Source organism: Littorina saxatilis, linkage group LG8 (genome assembly GCF_037325665.1).
Source record: "Littorina saxatilis isolate snail1 linkage group LG8, US_GU_Lsax_2.0, whole genome shotgun sequence".
Classification (NCBI taxonomy): Eukaryota; Metazoa; Mollusca; class Gastropoda; order Littorinimorpha; family Littorinidae; genus Littorina; species Littorina saxatilis.
The window spans coordinates 13414199-13425809 of NC_090252.1; the positions used below are offsets into that span (position 1 = coordinate 13414199).

General features: G+C 40.7%; 1 long non-coding RNA gene across 1 annotated transcript; it reads left to right on the forward strand.

Annotated features, from left to right (window-relative positions):
• Positions 1-1587: 1587 nt before the first annotated feature.
• Positions 1588-5106, forward strand: LOC138972831 (uncharacterized). The gene is made up of 2 exons (XR_011457776.1): positions 1588-2715; positions 3613-5106. It is a non-coding gene; the product is annotated as an uncharacterized lncRNA (long non-coding RNA).
• The last annotated feature ends 6505 nt before the right edge of the window (positions 5107-11611 follow it).

The following is an 11611-nucleotide window of genomic DNA, read 5'->3' on the forward strand; positions in this document are numbered from 1 at the left end:
GGAACACAAGCACGTTTTTGAAAAAAACAATATGACATTTTGAACCATGAGATCTTTATTAAATAATAAACTGAACATCAGCAAAACATCAAAGCAATTATTAATAAGGTTTGAAAAGCTTGACTTACTATGTTAAATAGTGGATTGAAGGCTGAAAACGGCATGTACAAATTACATCTGAGATAGGGAGGGCGGGTGGGGGAAGTGCTGAAAGTGTGGATGAGAATAGAAATTAAAAAAAATGCTGAGTGACAACAAGGAGGTTAAAGGCTGCCCTTTTCGTAGAGTTCATTAATTAATTCCTATTGTTTACATGTGCCAATAATGTTATGAAACTGTACCTAGGGGACATAATAACGATTGGCTGTAGCTTTCGAACACAGAAAAAATGATTTCAGTATTGCAAAGTGGTTTTGATAGTGTCGAATGTAAACAGAACAGTCTCAAAGTGAAAGTGGATGTTTTCCGGAAATTGCGAAGTTAACAAGAATACCGGCAGAAAAGCGCGCTTTCCTGCTTAGCACAATACGCTACCGCACTAATCTGGCGTGTCAATATCACTATGTTTTGTACGTGGAAGGTGAGCGATTTCCTTCCGCCCTCAGCTAATTCAAGAAATCACCCCCCTCCTAGGTACACGTGCACTCAAGTTAACCTCTGCTTTGACCTGTGTGCCAAGAGTCAGATGAGAGAGAGATAAAGCGAGAGAGAGAGAGAGAGAGAGAGAGACACACACACACACACATAGACAGAGACAGACATAGAAAGACAGAAGCGGAGAGACTCAGAGGGAGACACAGACAAAGACATACATCAGAGAGAGAGAGAGAGAGAGAGAGAGAGAGAGAGAGAGAGAGAGAGAGAGAGAGAGAGAGAGAGAGAGAGAATGAGAGAGGGAGAGAGAGAGAGAGTGAGAGAGAGAGAGAGAGAGAGAGAGAGAGAGAGAGAGAGAGAGAGAGAGAGAGAGAGAGAGAGAGAGAGAGAGAGAGAGAGAGAGAAAATGTAACTGATCTCGTGAGAACGGTTGAGGCCTTGCAAGGTTTTGACGGCAACAATAATTATTGTAGTTCTCTAAGACTTTATTTCTGTTTGATTTGTAATATGTTGGGAAGACATATTTATCAATTGATCAACAAAATACAACATAATACATAACGACACAACATTGTTAAAATCATTATTGGCCAACGTTGAACGTTTACGAAGGCCTCAATCTTCCCGCACCGTAGACCAGATTAAGGGGATGTGCGGGGGTGATTTTTGAGCTTTTGGGCAGATTTGGGCATTTAGACATTTTGACTGTTTGGAAAACTGTGGTCATTTTTCTTTCAATTTCTGCCGTTGATGTTGCATATACATGTTTTTTTTGTGCAATAAAAATAAATTCAATACACCAACCCTCGCCTGATTGCGTTCATTTGTCTTGAACTTGCCTTATTATTGCCGATTTTCAACACCTTGATCAGCAAATTTGAGCAGACGACAGGGCGAACACTGCATGACGTTGCTTGCTACATAGCCTCCCCTGTTTGCATGTGACCGTTGTTTCGTTATTTTCCGGACTACTTCGGCTCTAACGGAACATTTTCAATGTAGGTCAATATACGCCAACTTCCTTATACGGAGAGTATGACGTATGATGTGATCTTGATTCGTTCAACCGGGGTCACGTGGTACAACAATGGCGCTTGTTTACAAGCAGTGAAAGTACACGCTCCTGTGCAAAAATGGTTCGCACCAAGCCATCAACAACCAGAGGAGCCCCAAAATCTACGAAAAAGAGGACAGATCAAGTGAAGAATCAACGGAAGGCGAAGAAATCAGCGCAATCAGCTTCTGTGCTGGCTGACGTGGCAGAATTAGTGCCGGTTTTGGGGTCGTCTGCTAGTACTCGCGTCGATTCCTTCGACTGAAAACATTCTCGGCACGAAGACAAGAAGTGAGTTCAAAAAAGAATCGTATGAGAGGTTTGTGTCCGGTGGAGTTGACACTAAGTCATCTGCTGCTACTGAAACCATGGTAAAAACCCAGAGGGGTGTTGTAGACTTTGCCGAAGTAGACAGTATGGTTGCAAGTCTGTGCTGTCCACAGTGTAAAAACAAGTGCTTGTCTCTTTGCACAGACTCCAGACCAACAAGTGGCTTGGCAGTATTTGCCCAGGTGAACTGTTCTTCGTGCGAAGAGCCTGTGTATGAACAGTATCTTGCGACAAAATTTAAGGCCAAGACAAAAGTGTTCGACATGAACAGACAGGCAGTGTATTCCTCACTTGCTTGTGGACTGGGAGCCACCACATTCAGAAATTTCTGTGAAAACATGGATTTAGCTGGACTTCACCACAAGACCTTTCATAGTCATACTCATGCCAGCCAACTATTCACACAACTGGAGAAATTCCGGAAGCATGTGTTCAGTGACACTGTTGCATATGTTCGAGAAGTTCATGCAAGATACTGTGGCACTACTCTTGGTGTCGACGACACCCTGAACATTATTGTGAGCTATGATGGCACCTGGCTTACTGGTGGACACTCTTCGCACATTGGAGTTGGGTGTGTTGTGGACTTACTTACTGGACTCTGTGTTGATGCCCATGTCATGTGTACCTACTGCCAGGTGTGGAGTCTACGGGGCAGAAGCTGTTTCAGGAAAAGCCAGAGGAGTATGCGGCCTGGCTCGTGGACCACTTGGACAAGTGTGAGGTGAACTATAAAGGTAAATTATATCTGTTTGCACAGACATATTTGAATAGAGTTTATTTCAAATTTAAGCAACTTACTCAATAATATATAGCAAATTACAAGTAAATGTAATAGTGATGAGTGGATATTATTTTCCATGCATTCCAGTGAAACTGAAAACCAAAACCAAAGGCATGGATGATGGATTAAAAAAAAAAGCGTCATAAAGACAGATCATCAATTTATGATAATAATAATGAAAGTTGTAACACATGCGTAAAAATCCAATTTGTATCTTGAATAGTTCAGGGCATGGGGGAGTGCATGTGTGTGATGAAAATAATAAGAAAACACACACAGATAGATAGACAGACAGAGAGAGAGAGAGAGAGAGAGAGAGAGAGAGAGAGAGAGAGAGAGAGAGAGAGAGAGAGAGAGAGAGAGAGAGAGAGAGAGAGAGAGAGAGAGAGAGAGAGAGACAGAGAGAGAGAGAGAGAGAGAGAGAGAGAGAGAGAGAGAGAGAGAGAGAGAGAGAGCTGTATCTACAGCATCAAGAGAGATTCACAAGTCTTCAGAATCAACGGGCTTCCCAGAACTGAGGGAGCTAGAATAGTGGTCAGGGGATGGCAAATAGTACATGTATGTGTGGCACAATACAAGTGTAATTTAAAAACGTTCAAATGGTATTAATTAATGCATTATGCTTAACGTTTACAATCTAACAATGTTCAGTGCACCTATACCTGCTGCTAGAAATTTAATATTCAGTAATTTGGTAATTCCATGTTTATTTCATTTTTTTTCCGCATTAATTATAATTGAAGTATTAGCTGGACAATGACTGTGAATAACACATGCGCGCACACACACACACACACTTAAAAAATACTCTGTTTGCAAATTACATTTCTTATTTTGTTCTTGTTTGCAGGCTCATCAGGGATGATGGAGGTGGAAGCAGCCCGTGTCATATGGCGTTGATCGGTGAACACCAACAAGCTTCGCTACACAACACTACTGTCGGACGGTGACTCCAAGACTTTTACATAGCTCAACGACATCAAGCCCTATGGTGAGGATATTCACATTGACAAGGAAGAGTGTGCGAACCATGTGAGTAAACGACTTGGTACAGCTCTTAGAGAGTTCAACTTTGGACCTGCTGCTGCTGCCGACTCTGCCCAGTTCTTCGGATTCTAGACTGGACATCACATGAAGAGGCTTGGAGCAGCCAGGATGCACAAGAGGGTGCGGAACAGTCTGAAGGCTGTGAGAGACAAGCAAAGTAAAAGGAGAGACAAAGTGCGGGCAGCCAAGTCAGAGAGACTGGAAGAACTTGTTCAGCTGGAAGGTGGCCCTGCATATGCTGCAGGCATGTTCTAAGTTTTGACTAAATGTTTTAACTTAGACGGGGAATCGAGATGAGGGTCATGGTGTATGTGTGTGTGTATAAAGTGATTCCGAGGAAACTACTGGACCAATCTTGACAAAACTTAACATGAGAGTTCCTGAGTGTGATATCCCCAGATGTTTTTTTTCCATTTTTTGGAAAGATGTCTTTGATGACGTCATATCCGGATTTTTTTAGGCAGTTGAGGCAGCGCTGTATCACCCTAATTTTTCAACCAAATTGATTGCAATTTTGGTAAAGCAATCTTCGACGAAGTCCGGACTATGGTATTGCATTTCAGCTCAAAATCTTAAAAATAAATTAATGAGTTTGCTTGTTAAAGTTGTCATTAAAATCTAATTTTTAGTAACAAATTAAACCTTGACTGCATTGCATTCCTCATTTTTTCCTGAATTCAAAAATATATAGAAATGTCATGTTCACTCTAACAATGTGCTCATAATTACAGAAAATAGGTTTAGTAAGTACTACATATATATGGTCTCATGCTTTGCGGAGACGAGCGTGATCCGTCTCGGTATTGTTAGCCGAGACTATCTAAATGTATCTCGTAGTCTTGGTGATGACTGGTTTGTGGTGTTGATATTTAAGTTTCATACCGATTGACTAAATGTTTTTATATCGCTTTAGGCGACTTGTCATTGTTATTGTGGTTAACATTATTCTCAATCTCATATATATTGTGGTTATTGTACGCGTGCAATTGATGACTTGGGTACGTTTCGTAATTTGGAGCTAGCTTGTGTGTGTGTGTGTGTGTGTGTGAATGTGAGCGAGTGAGCGAGCTTTTTTTGGTGTGCATGCGTGATTGGGAGTGTGTGTATGCATTGTTTGTAACTCGGAACAAACAATTTTCCAGGTGTACTGCACATGTTTGAAATAACTTATGTTTTATGTCTTCCCTAACTTTTAAACGGTGTCTCTAAGGTGTGAAAAACATTCCTCAGTGTGGAATTTGGTGATACATGTATGTATTTTGGGTTTAATTACAACTATCAATGGTTTCAAAACAAATTGTGTGCGTTTTTGCCTTTTCCTCAGTTTGCATGTTTTGACATTTGGGAACAACATGATTTCAAATCTACTGGTTAGATTTCTGTGAAATTCTGCATACTTGTACTTTCACATACTATCTACAGAGTTACCATTTGAATAATGAATCGGAAAAGAAATGTTGGCTTTACGATTTTTTTAATATTAAATTTTACGCAAAATTTCAACATTATGATAAAAAAAAATTTTTTTAAATAACTGTAATACTCACAGAAAAAATAAATGGTAAATCTGTAGATATGATCTAAATCTATATTTATGCAAAATATTGGACAGAAATCGAGCATTTGGATATGGAAAAAACGGTTCCTAAAATCCAATATGGCTGCTGTTTACTTTCCTGTTTCTATAGCAACGACATACACAATAAACAAACACATTAACGTTTTTTAATTCAGAGACCATCAGTATTATAACAAAAGCCACACAAACAGTGCTGATCATCATATATGGAAAATAGCGATTTGGCCCTCACATGGCCTTAATAGGTGCTTGATTTTGGTATTTTAATTTACATAACATTAAAACTTTCTTGGGGTTCATGGTCATGGCAACAGCCATATTAATATTATTTGATGTATGATTTTATATTTCAGCATATGTGAATTACATGTCATCATACCAAACTGTCATACATTTTTATTCCTACATTATTCTGATTGATCACAACCAAACCTACTATCATTGGACACATCCAAATGCAAGCGCCTGTTTTTGACAATATTTTTAGATCAGTGCAACTTGCTTGGATCTCTTGTTTGGCCTGTAGGTAAAATGTACAGTGTATTTTCTGATTTGTGCACAAAAGCTTTTCTTTTTCTTCTTTTTTTTATCATAACAATGTTTAATGTCACTGTATGTTTGAAAGACCATGGTCAAATTTGTTAAACAAATGTTAAATTAGAGAATAAATAACATTTTGGTTCATGATTTTTCCTACACCTGTGCTGAAAATAAGACATAAAAATGTTGGTATATAAGTCACTCAAATGCAGAGTAGTATGAATGGTTTGAGTTTGTTGCGGTTAACCCTGCACAGTTCGGCCTATGATGTTTTTGTTGAACAATTTTGCCGTCACCCCTCCCATAGAGTGACGTATTTCACAACTTCCTGTGTTACACAAACTCAGTGATGACCAATTTTGCCTTCACACCTCCCATAGGGTGACGGATTTCACAACTTTCTACTGATGAACAATGTTGCCTTCACCCCTCCCATAGGGTGACGGATGTCACAACTGTGTACACAAACTGATGACGTATTTCACAACAAAATGGCGCTGCCCATGGTCAACCTCGAAACTATCCGTATAGAATGGGGGCCTCCTGGCCCCCATAATATGTAGGACTGGGTGGCCGAGTGGTAACGCACTTGCGCTCGGAAGCGAGAGGTTGCGAGTTCGACCCTGGGTCAGGGCGTTAGCAATTTTCTCCCCCCTTTCCTAACCTAGGTGGTGGGTTCAAGTGCTAGTCTTTCGGATGAGACGAAAAACCGAGGTCCCTTCGTGTACACTACATTGGGGTGTGCACGTTAAAGATCCCACGATTGACAAAAGGGTTTTTCCTGGCAAAATTGTATAGGCATAGATAAAAATGTCCACCAAAATACCCGTGTGACTTGGAATAATAGGCCGTGAAAAGTAGGATATGCGCCGAAATGGCTGCGATCTGCTGGCCGATGTGAATGCGTGATGTATTGTGTAAAAAAATTCCATCTTACACGGCATAAATAAATCCATGCGCCTTGAATATGTGCGCGATATCAATTGCATAAAATAAAAAAAGATAAAAAATCCCTGCGCTTTGAACTGTGCCCACGGAATACGCGCGATATAAGCCTCATATTGATTGATTGATTGATATGTAAGCAATGTTGCTGCAACTTTGTATATAATAACTACTTCATGTACTATCACAACATCTCTTCGATTGTACATGTATTTTCTTCATGTACTTCAGATAAAAATAACTGCAAAAGCATGTTCCACTAACAGTCATTACTAGTCACTTTAAGACTTCTCAAACAAAGCGTGGTGTGTAACAATACCCATACAAATCTGCAGTAATATTGCCTAAATGTTATCGGTGAAATAATATGCAGAAAAACAAAACTCAAGTGAGACGTGATATTGTGAAGGTCAAATGCCACGAACACTAAACATGTGAATATGACTAGATCAAGGTTATAGTACTCGAGTCGGGTGCTGGGGTAAAGGGGCGGAGCGTCGATCAGAGCACTGCAGACATGATTGTCATATGTCATGTTTATAATACATGTGTGTGTGGGATGTGTCGAACAAAGTTGTTTCTGACACTGTGTGTGTGTGTGTGTGTGTGTGTGTGTGTGTGTGTGTGTGTGTGTATGTGTGTGTGTGTGTGTGTGTGTGTGTATGTCAACTAATGAATCATGAGTGTATGCCATGCATAGAAAAAGAGAGAGAGAGAGAGTCACAGAGAGAGACTGAGAGAGAGAGAGAAAGAGAGAGACTGAAAGAGAGAGAGAGAAAGAGAGAGAGAGACTGAGAGAGAGCAGAGAGAGAGAGAGAGAGAGAGAGAGCAGAGAGACAGAGAGAGAGAGAGAGAGAGAGAGAGAGAGAGAGAGAGAGAGAGAGAGAGAGAGAGAGAGAGAGAGTGAGAAAATCTGTCAAATCGTCAGGCAAATCTTCACTGGGTAACATTATTTTCTTCCTTATGCAAACAAAGAGGACTTGTAGAAAAAGTCAGCAATATCCATTAACTGGGTCTTGAAAGCGTGACACTTGACAAATAAGCCTTTTGTGACTGCTGAAGATTGATATCAAACCATACCACTACAGCTGAACTATTGGAAGAATGCCAATATGAAAACTGCTTTTGAGAGAGAGAAGCGCTGCGAGTCAAATGCTTTCAAATTGATTGACTTGGTCGCCGGTAAACATAGCCTACATTGTTTGAAGTGTCACGATTTAGTAAGCAGGTCAGGACAACGAAGCACAGTGAAACCTTGTTTTATGTTGGGTCAACACATTTCAATTACTCATTAATCAAAAGCACATGACACTGAGCATGAACACAGACAGGCACACAGACACACAGACACACACACACACACACACACACACACACACTCTCTCACACACACACACACACACACCCCACACACACACACACATAAAAACAAACACACACACACACACACACTCTCACTCCCACACACACACTCTCACTCCCACACACACACACACACACACACACACACACACACACACACTCCCACACACACAAGCACATTACCAAATCAAAACGGCATTCCGTGGACAAGTAAATACTTTATTTACTTCAAAATTCGAAGCGATACATAGACTTATCTAAATGCACATACAGCAAAGTAATTGTTGAACATGTAACAGACACAGTAAATGGTAAATTAATTACGACTTAAGGGTACTTTGTATGAAACAACCTAATTCCTACGACTGTGACAATTTCTATGAGGTACGGGTGTTATTTGTGTTGTATCGGTGATGGAAAAATCAATAATATGACAAGGGAAACAACCGCTGTATGTCCCGTTTTGAAATGCAGCAAACGCATTGCCTCCCATTGACATTATTGTGGATGTTATGATTTAAAGATACATATATTCACACACACACACACACACACACACACACACACACACACACACACACACACACACACACACACACATTCACACACACACACACACACACGCACACACACACACACACACACACACAAACTAAGCACAATAAGCACACACACACACACACACACACACACACACACACACACATACACAAACACACACACACACACACACTACTAGCACACACACACACTTAGCACACACACACACACACACATACACACACACATACACACACACACACATTCACACTAAGCACACCCACACTAAGCACACACACATTAAGCACATTAAGCACATTAAGCACATTAAGCACTAAGCGCGCGCACACACACACACACACACACACACACACACACACACACACACACACACACACACTAAGCACATTAATCACTAAGCGCACACACACACACACACACACACACACACACACACACACACACACACACACACACACACACTAAGCACACACACACTAAGCACACACACACTAAGCACACATTAAACACACACACACTAAGCACATTAAGCACTAAGCGCACACACTAAACACACTAAGAACACTAAGCACACTAAGCACATTCTCTCGCTGAGCTTGACGAGTCCAGTGTCGATGGTTCAGAGGCCAGTGAAATCGCAGAGGACAATGCATCAGAAATATCAGAAGTGTGAGATCATATTTTGGTCAAAAATACAAATAGCATTTATATATCGATCGATCCTGGTTATAATTCCTTTTACTTCATGTTTGAACGCACACAATCATGCACTAATGCGTAGTCCTGGTTGGCCGCCGAAATATTAATTTTGGTCGGCTTATGACGTCACATGGCTCAAAGAAGGGAAATCCAGTGTCCAATCGATACATCTTTGTTTAAAGCTTAATCCACTGGCAATCGACTCAAAGTCCTGGTTTTGGCAAGGCGCAACGCTAAGTTCAGTCACCCGTGGTCATTGTTCGGCACACATATATGTCATGTGCCTCTTGTTTTATGACAACTGCGCGTGTCATCACAAAATTAGCTCAAACCCTAACCCTAACCATAACCCTAAAATAATGCTTCCCTACCGAGAATGTTGTCATAGGCTGCAATTGCAACTGTTATGTTATTATGTATCCATTTGAAGTTTCCTACAATCGCAAGTTGTGTCAATACAGGCTTAGTGTGCATCCATGGGCACTCACCGTCGTCTGGTAAAGCCAAAGGTAAATAGTTCACAAATCGAACGCGGTTTTCAGAAAGAGCCCTTACTAACCTTTACATGGATATTCATTATGCTGTGTCTTGTGTATGTTATGAACATAATATCATACAACTTGTTTCAAATCAGAGGAAGTATTCTCAATATTGTATAGACAAACTGTTCATACCAATTCCAGCAGGAAGATATTAAGCTTTTATTTACCAGTCACGATTTAGTAAGCAGGTCAAGACAACGATTAGAATAAAACATACATATTTACCAAGAAAGCAACTCTTTCAATAAATGATATAACAATACAAATTGCTAAACTGATCTATATGTCATGTGTAGCAAACACATGAAAACATATGTTGTGATGGCATGTTTCATGTCTTTGATAATAACGTGTGTGCTTTTTTTTCTTCAAATATGGACATTATTATTTTGTGGTTGAGGATGTTTTTTCCCCAAGCTTCGATCTTTCTGCGTATGCATCAAGCCATCGAAGTATATACTACTAGATGAATACCCGCTTCGTCGGGTAGCCGGCTTTGCCGGGAAGAAGTAGAGATGAATACCCGGCTTGAGTGGCGCACCGTACGCCGGCTTCGCCGGGTCCGAATCATGGACCCGCCAAGCTTAGGTCCTACCCAGATTCGTGAAATGGGAACAGCAGGGAAATGATTCAGAGGCCATATTGCCATTTCTGATCATATCATGTCGTGTTCCATCATTGTCGACGACGCCGAATGTAACCGAGTACCGAAACTGCACAATCACCTTTGGAGGCGAAGTCCACTCAAACAGGTTCGATATATTTAGAGCTTAACTCTAAGCCCTTTTAAATCTGTTATGGCTTTTCAGAGGAAGGTCAGAACATACCGACACAGGAAAAGCCGCCAGACCACATCACACACAGAACTCTACAATACACAGGTATTGCCTCTACACACCCATACAAACACACACACACACACACACACATACACACACACACACACACACACACACACACACACACACACACACACACACACACAGAAGCCGTATATATATACGATAAATACGATACGTCCCCCACAAAGGGACTTTGCTCTGTAAATCTCGGTCCCCCTTGAGGAGGGTCTGATGCTCCCAATAGGCTGTCTGTGAAGGGCTACTTATTTCTCTCTCTATCTCTGCTAAGAGATTTTAACAAATCTCGGAAGAAAGTCTCTGCTGACTTTCAATTGTTTCTTTCACAATGTCTGATGTTTTATATATATATATATATACGTACGATCGGATGTTCCATTGTTGTGTTGTAACTATAGACGCTTGGTCTGTGCACCTTGAAGAAGGCCTGCGGGCCAAACATTTGGATTTAAAAAGATGCGACATTCTGGCTTGGTTTTGGACTTTTTATTGTGTTGTTTAAATAAGCTTTGTTAAGCTTTAACAAGTTTTCCAGCCTTCATTGTGTGGCGTGGTGCAGAGGAAAAAGAGTTACTTATATATACACATATATAGAATGACGTCAAGAGCGAGAATGCATAGAAATTACGTCATGAGCAAGGGAGATCATCCTTTACTCTGTGTGTGTCTCCACCGCCTACATTCCAACAAGGAATTTTGAAAGCAGGGAGCACA